The following is a 14,772-nucleotide window of genomic DNA, read 5'->3' on the forward strand; positions in this document are numbered from 1 at the left end:
GAAAGAGGCTCGGAAAAGCAGAGCAGTGAAAGGCTAAGAAACAATAGGCAACCATGGCTTTGACAATGCAGCCCTGAACCCTTTTTGCTCCCGCTGTGACACTTGCATTCAAGAGCAAGGGCGGCTGCCATCATAAGAATGGACAATGGCATGAGGAATACAAGGGAGAGAGGGGATAAAAAAAAAAAGGAAATCAGATGAATTCAGAGCTAAGATGGCAGAGCTCTCACCTTTTCCGCTTTTTTCGAGTAATCTGGATGGAGACGTCCCGCAGAGAAGAGATAAAAAGGGTGTGCTGAACTGTTGGATGGTTCTGAAGACTTCTGCATTTGCAAACGCATTTTAGAACTATTTGTAGGGGTATATATGCTGCATGCCATCTCTCTGTCTCTGTCTCTCTCTCTCTCTCTGTGTCTCTCTCTCTTCTGTTTTATGTCCTGCTATCTCCATCACACACCTCTAATAGTATGAAGACTTTCTGCCCATGTAAGTAAGTGAGAGTGTGTGTTCCTTAATGTTTGAATCAAGACACACGTCTGCATGCATTTCTAATCTAAGGAGCCTATAGCTGTTACTACAACTATCAATTAGTCAGCAATAGCTCGAGATCCCCATGTGTCTGGGTGAACAAAGGTGAGAAACACATGCAAATAGTACTACAGCACCTGGGTCACGTACAGTAACTTAGCTAGCAACAAATAATTGCGTCTGTTTCTGCCTTTTCGATGCTTCTTGCTCATTGTTATGTAAAGTTACAGGTTATTAATGTGAATAGTAACACAATTAGACATGGCATTGTATATTTTCATTTGAACAACGCAATAAAAGGAAATTAAGCTTAACTAGATGGAAACAAATGGTGACTTAAAGGCTTTAAACGAAAAGATTCTCTGATCTGTAGCAGTGCTTCCATTTTTTGATCAATTGTTCCCGAGTTAAAGATGCAAATGGTGTAGATGTATTTGGTCTTTTCATATATATTAGATAAGAAACTGATTATTCCAGAGGAGACAGAGAGGATGCCTAATTTCCTGAAGTTAAGTCCATAAGGAGGGTAAGCTAAATCTGTTACTATTTTTTTTAATTAAGCAACTGTTACTTTTAAGATCATTTCAAGGGTGCTTTTTCAGATGTTTTAGACTTAAGTCAAACAATTAAGATGAAAGATACGGTACCTTTTACTCTCTCCTTCTTCTTAACCTCAAAAAATGAGCCTTACCTTTAAAAACTGTCAGAGTCAAAATGGACTAAAAAAAAAAAAAGCCCTGAACAAAATAAAAAAAAAAAAAAAAAAAAAACCAAAAAAATGGGAAAGCTCCGGAATCCAGCACCACCCTGATTCCACCACAAAAGACAGAGCTAGGTTGCTATCCCTGAGCAGAGACCATTTCAAAGGTGACAACACAGTCTGTGGACGTTATTTACACAGATTTGATAAGAGCGGCTACAGCTCCAAACTGTAATTTAATTTGCAGAAATTATACCCCAGGTTTTGAAGTGCAGGGGACACCAAAAATTAAGCAGTTTGACAGAAAGAGTTTGTTGCTGAGAAGTAAGCTTTTTTTCCTCGTGTATAACATGCTCTCGGAGTCCTGCAAGGATGCACGCTGCATAACCCTCTATCGTTAGCTCTCTTTCCACTTATATCAGCTTCCATGGGAGGCTAATTAGCGACACCAGAGGAAAAACATTCTTCCCGATTTTGGGCTCTGAGAAACTGTCAAGTTTATTTAGCTTTAGATGGCACAAAGGGAAAAAAAAAACACCCTCACATTTAAAACAACAGAAATACCTCCTTAAAGAAAATAACTCCCCAGCTCCCTCACCTTTTAAGAACAGGCTAGTGGCTGAAAGATTACAGCCGACCACTGCTAACAACATAGAAAGTGCTCACAATGAAGCCAGATTAAAGAAAAGCTGTCGTAAAACAATGTCTTTGCCCAGAGAAGCCCTGAGCGCAAGCGTCCCAGAGCTGACTGTACAGCGAAAAATAAAGCAGCAACGGGCTTTCAAAGAAGCGGCGCTAAACGGGTGTTGTGCTGCCCCGCCATGCAGTTTCATCTCCAAACTCAGCTGTTGGGAATTGCAGGCGCTATGGAGACAGGAGGTTTCCTCCGATATGCCAAGCGAGGGTTTTATCGTAGGCTCTTTGCTCTGTGAAAGAAAGCCAGCGCACAGAGGACCAGCACAACACGGAGAGCAGCGGCCGGCTTTGCAGCTCCACCAGAAGCGACCGCGCTGGCGGTCCCTCTGCCAGAGGTCCTGCCCGGCAGGCGAAAAGCGTCGCAAAAACTACAAAATAATCTCGCCCTTCGCCGAACAATGAGACCTTAAAATATACGTACGCGCGGGTATTACATGCAGAATAGGCAGGGGGAGGGGCGGGGGGATGAGAGCAACAATTTCCCATCGATGTGTTTTATTTCTTAGCGTCCGAAAAGGCTGTTTCCCACTTTAATGTCAATTACTCATCTCTTTTACCGGACCGGTCTGTTGCCTGCAAATGTACATCTCAGGTGAAAAGGGGCATTTGTTCAGGAGTTCAAACGGAAACTAATCGCTCGATACTTATCTGGGGTTGAAAAGTAGGCAAATGGAATAGTAAGGACCGTAATCGTTCCCGCAGCTATCTATCTGCCAGCACCGCCTGGGCATGCGGGTCCGTCAGACGGCAAGGTAGCGAGGGAGGAAGGTGGGTAAACCAGAGAGCTGGCTGGTTTTGCTACTGTATTTTACGTCCAATTCTTCTAGCTCCTCGTCTGAGTCCTGATACTGTCACTCCTTCAAACATACCACGTTCCGATAAAATAAGTCAGCTTTCTTTAAAAAAAAACACCCAGATGAATAGACACCACTAATCAGATGTAATGTAATCGAATGCTCTTCTTCATCTAATCTGTCTTCTCTGTGTAATCTAGCTATTCTGCCAGCTCCAGCATTTGTAATAGGCATGACATCGATTCAGATATCGTATAATGTTATTTCAGTATTTTATTTTTAAATGAGACCACAAGTTGGGTGGCTACTTTGCATTCAAAACTCTTCATCATCTTTGCAAACGATATCGTGTGTAAAGCAAAGCTGATCTGCACCTTTCTGCTACGTTCTAATTGTTACATTTCATAATGTCGCAGACAATTCTCAGAGCATGGCGCAAATTTTTAAACAGACAAAAGAGCAACAGGAATCGAACAACAGAACTGCCCAGGATCAACAGCGAAAAATAAAAGACACAGAGCTATTTGATAAGATCTGCCTTCAGACGCAAACTGAAAGACATGAAATCTTGTTAGCGTACAACACCGATACATTTTTGTTTTCTAAAATGCAGACTGAGTTCCTTAAAAACGAGCCTTTAAACAACACCCACCTAGGTTTTCCTCCAAGAAAAAGAAAACCTCATCTCAATTTAAAGGACAAGCAGGATTCACAGATTAACGGACAAATCAGTCTGCTAGGTAAATGACAGCAGCGGAAAGAACAAACCAGCCCTCTCATACAAACAAATATATTTGAATGTAATAAAAACGTTGACAACAGTTATGTGATTAAAGCAATTGTTTTTTTCATTTAAGGCCTTACCATCGGAATAATTTAAAATTAAGTGAGAAACATCAGCCCCTTGGGTTTGCAGAAGAGATTTAATTTGTAGAAATAGTTGTGAGGTTTTTTTAAATGTAGCTATTTTCAACATTGCAAGATAAAGCTCTCTTTTTTTTTCTTTCTAATTTTATTTTAAGAATAGACCCCATTTAGGATTTCACATTGTAAATCTCCCTATGTCTGAATGCTGTTACAAGGTTTGACAATGAAAGAATAATTCATGTCAGACAAAAAGAGCCCTTCAATCAGCTTCATGCAGCTTTTCTCCTGCAGGGCTATGCCAAAACGAATGTGGAATCCTGAACTGAACCATCCATCACATTTCCCGAGTCTTTCAATTAATGACACTGCAATCAGATCGATGGCGTGTAATAAGAAAAGAGCTTTGCATTTCTATACCTATTAATTCGCTGAGTAACTCCAGTGGTAAAACGTGACCAGAAAGGGAAAAGAAAAGAAAATTTCATCCTCCTAGCAAGATTTTTGGGGATGTTTAAGCCACTCTGTACAAGCCTCGGTTCTACATTCCCGTCTCACTCCAAGTCCTGAGCGCTCAAAGCAGAAACCACGTTAAGCCTTTTTTTTTTGTTTAAAAGCAGGACAGTCTCCCTTCCAGACAGGTATTTTCTCTTCTGCCGCTAAGCCCGTGGAGCACTAAGTGTTTTCTAGGTAGACACTCTAGATTATAAAGAAGAGTCCATTTTTCTTCCAGGCTCAGACCGGGCAACCCCCACCAGACTCCTGTCAGCCAGAAATGTCCTCCACGCGATCTGAGCCGTGGAGGAGCACAGTCACTTACAGGGCAGGACTCTGCAGACTCGTTCTCCAGTGCGAAGGCAGTAATTAGCGACAAAATTTCCAGATCACAGAACATGCCAAGGATGGAGTTACCTCACGCAGTGATTAACCTCCAACAAAATGAGGTGGGGGAGAGAGCCGGGCAGGGGGTGAGGGCAGCCGGGACAAAAAAAAGTCCATGAGCAACGATGGGATGAAATTAGAGTGACCTCATGTCAGTGAACTGGCATCAGATTTTGGATCGATGACAAAAATTCTCGAGGCTTTGCAGAACGGAGCTGCCAAGCACATTTCAATTCCCTTACTGCAAACATCGTGGGTATTGTTTGGAGAAGCCGAGCACTACAGGAAAGTGAAAACTGCAATTAACCAGAGCGCCTTTATTAAAGGATTTAATTCAGAACTGTCTTTTCTCCTAAAAGGTAGCTTTTTGGCCTTAGAATGCCCGACTTACAAAATACCCTCTATTTGAACATTACGCAGCTGCACGTTGCCTAAAAAGCTACCAAGTCTCTCGTTTCTGGGTCACACCAGGAAATAAGAGCTCCAAGCGCGAGGCTTTACCCCCTTACGGGTGACGAGCAGCTTAGAAGGAAGGAGTGATTTGGAGGACCTCCCAGGAGACAAGGGTGGGTTGCAGGCGATGAGAGACGCGTCTTGCCTACAGAAATGATCCCGTCGTGTTGCCTTGGACAGGGAACTGGACGTGAACTGTCCCTGCCAACGTTAACCCCTTCCCTCTGGATCAGACAAAGCCTTCAGTCTCCAGCCCTGACACTTATTTCAGCAGCTTTGGCTTTATCAAAGGAAAGGAGCAGCAGCTGTGATAGCAGACAGGCCCAGGTGAAAATGTACAAAAAGACCTTCTTTCGGGAGCAATAGACTTTCAGTGAGGTTGGGTATTTTGGAAGCCATCAGAGAGGGAGAAGAAATCTTTACAAGAGAAACCAAGAAATGGAACAGCAGAAAACAAGGGAGGTCTTTAAGGTTCACTTTGACAATCCTTTCAAAAATCAAAGGGTGCTTTTAAAGGATCATTTCTGGCTTGCCTCTTAGCATCTTTTACGACCAAATTTTAACAATTCCGAATTTCAGCAGCACCTTGGGAAAAAAAGCCTTGTTAATGCTGTGCCTGAATGTACCCATCCGTGCCACACACGGAGCCAGACACAGTCTGCAAGCTCACAGCCTAGGAGGGGAACTGAAAACACCATGGCAATGAGTGAGACGGGACAATGCCCATGAGCTGACTTGCAAAATAATTGCAACTAAAGCACAGTGAGAGATGCCCACTCACTGGCAAAGGACAATAAATAAATAAACCATGTAGATGCAAAGACAACTCGTTTACAAATAAAACACAAGAGTCACATGCAGGCAAAAGAAATAGGAAAAAAGAAATCCAGGATGAGAAACCTGTAAAACCGAAAGGAAGCTTTGACCAGGAAGCCGAATGCAAAATGTGTACGTTGCGTGTCACTGTATCTTGCCCTCTCTCCGAGGAGCACGTCTCTGTGCACAACCACAGGTGTGTCAGGTCCCCACCGCACTTCAGACGAGCGAGTTTCACAGCACAGTTGCAGCAAACACACCGCAGCGACCTCCACGGTACGACCAGCCGCTCGGGCTACATGTCAGCCCAGATCACCTCTCCTGATGCACGGGACACCAACGACAACCCCGACTAGTTTTCGTGCACGTCTCAGCTTCCCTGCACGGGGAGGTGTCTCTAAGCCCAGGGAGGCTGCAGCAGTTGAGTGGGCTATTTCTGACATCATACAAGATTCTCACAGCAGAGATTCACAGCCGTGGACCATCCAGTTGCAAAGCACAGTGTGTGCTCCACAGCTTAATAACGTACAAATGTCTGGCCTGCTAGCAGGTCAGGGAGAGGGGGGAAAGGGGTGCCGCCTCGAGCCATTATTTCAGCACTGGCTGCCTTCCAGGAGCTAACAGAGCTTCAGAAGGCACAGGCAGGCTTGCTTACATCTGCTTCCCTCTGCTGTAGCTGCAGACAGACTTACACACTGGTATTTTCTTTCTTTCTTTTTTTTTTTTTTTTTAAATGGGTTTGGACAAGCTTTCAGTAGGTATTCTCAGGGTTCTTTTCCTCATCTCTCTCAAAGGCACTTTGGGAGCAACCGCTGCAAATGAATTTGATAAAGAGAAGGCTTCTATAATTGTTTGTCTTGTTCGGTGGCTGGGGCTACGGCAGCATCTGGCCCTGTGGTAATGCATCTGCCGACAAAAGCTGTGGGGCCTCTGTTAGCCCCTGTCGACCAAAAAAAGTCAGCTACCTGTCTTGTTACTGTACAGACAGAAACAGAAAAAATCCACCCGGACTGTTCAAAGTCATGACCACATCTAAGCTTTGGGAGTCAGACCTTGTCCCATGTGGTGGGATGCATTTCTGGGAATTTAGCTACAGAAACACCGAGCTTCAACTACCGAGGTCTTGGGTTCAGCCCCTACTGATCACAACATTTAAATAGTCATTATTCAATTTCCTTCTTTCTACTAGAATAGTAACTAAAAAGACACCTTCACAATGCTCCTGGTGCTCTAGCACATGATTAATACTACAATTAAATTTCAGCATTAAAACAATCAATTCAACAAGGATGCTGCTAGTCAGCCACCACCTACAAAAACTCCCCTGTGTCTCCTTATCTAGGAATCCTATACTTGGCTTTCTCCAAGTCCCTCTTCAAACCATAGCACTGCAATCGCTCCTTTCCATCAAAATAAAAGTAGGTGTATTTCAGTAGCTGCATTTTACAAATAATTATCTGACAATATTATTAGAAGGTAGATGAGAAAATTAAAGGAATACCTGAAGGTAAGTGAGAGCATAGGATCAAAGAATGCTTTGGGTTGGAACGGACCTTTAAAGATCATCTAGATGCTAAAATATTCTGAGGAGGCATATGGGATTACAAGGCTGGAAGAGGTCAGACATGGATGGTTTAAGCTCTCAAGCAAGGGCAGGGATTTCCAAAAGAGGCAGGGATGTATATTGGGACAATTCTGCATTTCCTAGGCACCTAACTGAGACAGAGAAGCACAGGGTCCTTCTGAAAGGACAGTGTGTTGCCACTGGAATGAAAAAAGGTTGAGGAGCATTGGTTTAGGAGGCATTAGGTGGGGTGGGGGTGATCCTAGCTTCATGTTCCTCATGCTGCCATAGAATAAAAAAGAGCACTTTAGTTTTGTTCTGGGCTCTCGCCACCGGCTGATCTCATCCTCAGATAAAACAATAGAATCACATATACAAATATTGGCAGCGCTCAGTCTTGTTTTTCACTGCAAGCCCAAAGGGCATGCGGCAGTGAAATTGCAAGCTCTTCTGAGCACGTCTAATCAGCTCTGCCTGCCAGATTTTCAATCTCTGGTGGCCAGTTCTGTTCCCAATTTATACAAAAATGCAGCTTCTAGTATGCGTGGTGTTCTGAGGACAAGCTCCGGTCCTCAGGCCCATCTGAAACAGCAGAAGAACACACATGGAGGGAGCAGCCACAGAAAGGAGTTTATTAATTGGCCTCTCTTGATCTCCCTGCTGGGATCTCTACTCAAAGCCATGGAGCTTAGTGAGAACAGCTCTCCAATGGATTTGTTTTTCCATTGTGCCTCCTGGAGGTGTAGCCTTGGAGGTAAAGCACAGAAGGTGGAAGACTAAACCATACCAGGACTCCCAGCCGCTCCACAAGTCGGTGAGATTTGGAGGCTGCTCCATAGTAGAGAGCAAGAAGAACCACCCTACACACTCATCAGTCCCACCCAGCTCAGAGAGGAGCAGACAACAGTCCATCGTCACTCTGACAGACGCAATTAGCTCTTTTTCGCCCATCAGGGGTGTTTTCTTGGTCATTTAATTAACACCAGTAATTAATTAGTGCCAATTTGTTTTTAAAGAAGGACAAACACACTTTTTTACTTTTGTTTTACTTTCAAGAGTTGTGCAAGTGCCCACAGATGCTACAAAGATTTTCAGAAATATTGAATAAATGGGCTCCATTCAAAAAAAAACAACAAAAAACAAACAAACAAAAAAACCAACACCACCCCACTGGGGCTTTATCTGCATCTTCAACAACTAAACAACTTCTAAAATATCAGCATTACATGTTTAGGGTGGACATCCTACTCATACGGTGCCAAAACTATTCACATTGTCTCCCTCTACAATAAATGGAAAGAGCAACACTTCCAACAGGCAGTTCACTCCTCAAAGGATCTAAAACAGCTGACATCGTTCACTCTCTGGACATGCCCCCTTCTCTCTACTGGTTAGAAAGAGATCCTGACTGATCAGCATAGCCCTAAACTACTAATTGTTACACATCTAAAATTAGCTAAGATTAATCCTTTCCAAGGTGTCTAGCCCTTGTATGACTAAAATTGGGATTTCTCACAGGGATGTAGCAGCCTAAAACTGATAAATCTCTTGAATACCCTATGTCACTTGAAAAAACACATTTCAAAAGCCCTAGCCAGTATCTTAACTATCCCACACGACTCTTTGGCATACAAACTGATATGTCTCATGCATTCCTCTAATATCTCAGGAGTGGAAACCTGGGAGAAAGAGGTTATGGACAATGTTATTTATGCTACTTAAGCAAACCTCTTCTTAATTTCAAGTGCCTAATCATTTTTCATGTCTGTTCTCATGGTTCTCACCTTCTTATTGTTTTTCTACCTCTACTACACTCTGTACACGTACACACACATATACATATATATTTGGTATTGACAGATATGGAGATAACTCTTACCAAAAAAAGAGCTTAATCTTAAATAATGCCAGGATACAGAAAAGAAAAAAAAAAATCTATATTTCTGTGGGCTAAGAAATAAGTCTTATTCACCCAAAAGCTGAGAAGTGGGATAATTAGAGGTACTATGAGATGCTTATCAGATTTATGCCAATGGTTAGTGAGTCTTAACTGCATACACAGACATATCAGGGTTCTAGTACGCCAGCCTCTGCATGTTTTAAAGAGAAGTCACCCCTTCTCCAAGACTACATTAGTCACATGTAAACTGTTGAACCCGGAGAAGCAAAACTTCCCTGATGGTCACAGTAGTTGTCTTATGGAAGACATTAGCCTATAAAATTACCATTATTATTGAACTCAAAACTAACAACTAACGACTTCAACTCAGAAGTCTCCTGCAGCAGAATACAACAGACTGACTGTATGGTTCATACCTTCAAAGGCAGAATATAAGGATTATATACTGCTTTGGCTCATTGGAGGATGTGCATGAGTTTAAATACCTGTGTATCAGAGTCCAAAAGAAAGAGATTTTTGGTTCCCACCAAACCATTCTGAAACCAATCACATTTGGCCTGAAGTGGATTTCTCAAAACTTTATAAATTAGTGGAAATCTGATAAAACTAATATCCTCTAAACAGTTTTTGGCATGTAAGCCCCTACACAGAAAAGATGACCCTAGAAAACAAACACAGTGAGTCTGAACTCTTCAGTTTACCTTGAGCCCTTACGCAGAAATCAGAGGCCAACAACACTAGAGAAGTTTGATACAACTCCACTGTCTGTTTCCTGGACACTTTCAGCTATTTATACAAGCATTAAAACTGGCTACTGGGCTATCGTACAATTTTCCAAGTTTTACAAACCCGTTTCTTTCAGGAATTCACCTTCAGAATTTGTGGTGAGATGATGATACTGTAAAAACAGTATTACCGCTCTGTAACTCGTGTTACCTATGAGCTTGCTCAGACCTCAAAGAAAACGCCTGAAGAACCCCTTTTAAGCCAAGTTTAACCTCTGTTAAGTAGGTGGTTTCACTAACAGCAGTGAGGTTTTGGCCCATTTTTCCAGTTGAAAATCTGGTACAATGAAGCCTGCAGAACTGAAAAAACATATACAAACCGTGATCAGAGACTTGGGTCTCTAAACCGTATTGAGGTTGCAAAAACAAATTGACATCAACATATGGGGGAAGTCTGAAGTTGCAGCAAACATTCGCATATGTGAGAAACTTTGGCATGTAAGAGTCCCCATTAAATTCAAATATACAATGCACAAGATTAAAGTTATTCAGAGGCATTAGTGTTTGCAAGATCAGACTCAGAGTTCTCTGTGTAGTAACAGTTACCTTAGGTTTAATCTGCTATTGCATTAATATCTATAAAGAGCATATATAAATACAAATCAGATGGCAGCAGCAGTCTTACTGAAGAATAAAAAGGACTGGAGGGCTAGGGGGAAAACTAAAATTTCCACAATATTCCAATCGTGGCAATTTCAAATGCCATGTATTTTGAGATTATCACACTGTTCAAACTGCAGCTATATTTTTTTCCATTCATAATTCACACACAGATATATAATATGAGGATGAAAAGGCAAAGAAATTAATTTGAGAAATAAGAGAAGGACAATACTGATGAGAAAAATTTCTTCTAAACGGACAGATTGCCCTTATGGAGGAGCAAGTGATAGTCTTAAGTATGGCAACCCCCCTTAGATCTCTGTGATGATGTGCTCTACTTAACACTAAGAAAATTCTCTAGGGAATAAGGACCTCTAATTTATTTTGGTTACAGTGATCTTCATCTGCGCCTCTGTTAATCTCACTCTGAAGATTTCAGGGTACTTTTTAACTAGAGACTGACTCATTCTCTAGCTGCCTAGTAGTTAATCTGCTCAGATATTTCCCCAAATAACCATCTGCTCTACCTTGTATTTGTTTCACTCTCCGACTATCTTAGTTCTTCGTCTGTCCTGCTGGCTTATTCAGCACTCTTTAAATTTCTCCTCTGGCCTTATGTCTGGTTGCTTATGTTTTGAACAGACAATGGAGGTGATACAGGCCATTATTCATGAGAAGCTTCAAGTGTAACGTGAGAAACATCTCATCTCCTGACCCCTGTTAGCATAAGAATTGCTGATAAAATTCTGGACTGAAAGAGAAGAATCTTCTGGGAAAAATATAGGCAAAAGTTTCACTTGAGAGATGTGTTTTGTAAGAAAAATCCAGATTAATTCTCTGCCTAAGGACCAGATCTAACTCCTAAGGCAGTTACTGGGAATCTAGAGAGGTAGTGCAAGAGAGACCTGAAATGCTTCCAAAATTTTAAAATTAAGGATATTCTTTACCACTCCTACAGCTCTGTGCTCTTGCATTTTATTTTCTTATCCAAGGATCACAAAGTGATTTGCACACTTCAGTGAATTAAGCCCTACAATGCTCCTGGAGAGGGTGCAAATGTAGTTGTACTGATTTCACATCTGGATCACCTAAGTTAAAGACTGAAGAGATCTCCTTGGATCATCATGCCACCAAGTTTTAACCAGTTTCAACTGATTTTAACAGAGCTACGTCTGAAAGAAGTTGGGGTGACGCAGTGGAAAAATCACACATACTGAAAGCGTAGTCTCTGCCAAAGGATCATCAGACACTAAACTGAGAGTACATCTGATCATAGAAAGCAAATATAATTTGCATATATCTGCAGTTTAGAAGCAAAGGCAGGAACTGACCCACCCTACTGTCTGCTGATGTACCTCTGGAAAACCCATAGATAGATAGGTAGACAGATGCTTTTGTCCTGAAGCAACAAATGCCATGCCACAATACACCTATGAAACATACTGAGGGCCAAAGTCCTTCCAACAGAAATTTTCAGAGTCTGTTGACTTTATCCCAATTCATTTAATTTACAGCTGTAAATCCAGCAATTTTGTATCACGTTTGCTACAGAAATCAACACTGCCCATGTCGAGAACAGCACATCAAAACATTGGATTGGAACTCCAGTGGAGGGGCGTGCACCTTAGCCAGAAAGGTACCAGCAGATCCATCCACGGGACAATTTTCAGTAGAAAGAAGTGCTATCGTGCTTCCTGAGACAGGATGAGACCAAGTGTTTAGGAAACCCATTCTATCCTCTGTGCCCTGCAATTGCGAAAAATTCATTTTATTTACATGAGGTATATAGACAAGATAACGTGTCGTATCTCAAAGTGGCAGAGTTGTCCAGTCTGCCAATTCCAACCATCAGCTTTAGCTAGCGGAACTGCACAACCCAAAACTGAGATGGTTTATGTGCCGATTCACCGTATGATGACCAACTACTGGACTTGCACATGAACCTTGCTGAAGCTTTTCAGCCAAACACTTGTCACATCAGAGAACAACCCCTCAATCTGTTCCTGTCCTCCACAAATACTTAAAAGTTGATCATGCATCCAAACTTAACAGGGTAAGACCTGGCACAGATGTAAGGGATGTTAATGAGTCAAAGCAACTTGCGACAGATGGTCCCGCTTCGTCTAACTGGAGCCCAAAGGGTTTGTCATCCAGCCGCAGAGCCATGCGTGGGATTCAAAAGGCAGGTGCACTCCCAGGATAGCCTCTGTGCCCCCACTGCACGATCCCAGAGATGAATCTGGGATGTCTAGCTCAAATCTGAGACGAACATTCACCAGCAATAGAAGGGGATCGCTACTCCTGTGAAGATTTTCAAATGCATTGGAGCCCAATTCTGACAAGCAATTTAACTGCCGAGCAGCACAAAGCTGTGAATAATAATTCACACGTTTGAGAACCCACACAAAATCACCTCTGAAACGCACCAAGTTCTGCCATCAATAAAATGCAAGTTTAAAATCATTTTGTACCAATACTATGTAAATCTTCCCACATGCAGGAGGGAGGGGTACTACTTTCACCCTTTTACAGTTAGGTGGAGATGCAGAGGTGCATAACTTGACCCAGGATATAAATCACGTCTGTGTCAGTCACAGACCACAATAGTTCACAGCTTTCAGGCGAGTTTTCAGTGCACTAGATCCTACTGTCTTGCACCAGTGTACTTGATTCAGCACGAACTAAACCCATACTACTTTAAAGGAAAAGTATTAAATAAATGACAAACAGCAAACCAAATAAGCAATTAATATTCTTAGATGGATTAAAGGAAAATTCTACATGTACATACTTCAAACTATTTCAAAACAAAATCTAAACATACTGAGAAATGTTTATAGATGTTCAAACTGCTAATGGCATGCAAGAGGCTTTTCAAATATCATAGGTCAATGAAAAGGAATATGTGAATTTCCAAATGTTCCTTGCTTGGCTGATCCATCAATATGATAACTAATACATACTTAAACTCCTCAATGTACTCCCTGAAATTAAAACAACCAGATAGCACAGAAGGAGCTTAAATAACCATTATCAATGGATTTCAGATAAAAATCAAGAAATAATTTCAGAAAGATCACCCAACACAATCAAACAAAATAGCTTTGGAAACGGGTCAGGGAAGTGTGAGCTGCAACCAATTACATTTCGTATGCAGAGGCAGTTCAGCAGCAACAGCCTCCCCAGATTAAAAGCTTGACAAAGTTGGTCCCAGCTACGCTCCTCACTAATTGATGGGGGAAAAAACCTTCAGTAAACTAACAACTTTCTGCTTACCAATAGCGTTCACGATAGAGTGGATGTTTGCTCAGAGAGAGGGTTCGGGTAGAGTTTGCACATTTTCTCTCCTTGTTTTGGGAAATCAGGAATGGCTACTTAGTGCTCGCCGCTACCTCCCAACCCACACGCCACACATGTGCAGAGCAGGACACGCTCCCCTCCTTGACCCATGACGTGTCCCCAACAAGTGACAGCACCAGAGGCAGGATTGCTGGGCATCCCTGTGCCAACTGCAGGCTAACAGGAGCCCCGGGTGCCTGGGCCACTGTGTTGCCTGCACAGCCCACAGCACAGTGGTGGCACTCCTGATGTAGGAGGTTTGGACGAAGGCGTGGAGTTAGACAGGCAAGCCGACTACCTCTGCGTTAAAGCTTAAGGGAGAAAACAGAAAAAGCCTGGAATGCTTACATAGGTTTGCAAGTCACCAGCAGTTTAAAGGCATTTAGGGTCCTAAAGATAGTGCTAGGAACTTCACCGAGTCTTCTGAAGCATTAAACCCGCATTTATTTCAAGAGACACTAGACAACAGGTCTTTCCTTTGTTGTTTGCTTTTATCACATTTTCAACCTACCCCTGTCATTATCAACTGAATACCTTTGAAATTCTGGCCCTTAAGCACCCTTTTTGTTTAAAATAGGACTTGGAAGTCCAAGTCATTTACAAGCTCTTGTAAACTGCTACCCTGCTCTCAGCAAAGTAAGAGGGGAGTTCTAGAAGGCTGCAGTATGGAAAAGAAATTCACAGTATGGGACACATGAAGGAATGCCATCAAGGAATTCATGTGTTGTCTGCATGACCACACTTTACAGGTTTCATGTGTAGAAATGCAGGAACACTTCCTCTTTCCTTTATAAACGCTGTTGTCATTTTGATTTTACTATCATCCAGAGGGTCCAACTGAAATTAGG

The sequence above is a fragment of the Tauraco erythrolophus genome, chromosome 26 (assembly GCF_009769465.1).
Source record: "Tauraco erythrolophus isolate bTauEry1 chromosome 26, bTauEry1.pri, whole genome shotgun sequence".
Taxonomy (NCBI): Eukaryota; Metazoa; Chordata; class Aves; order Musophagiformes; family Musophagidae; genus Tauraco; species Tauraco erythrolophus.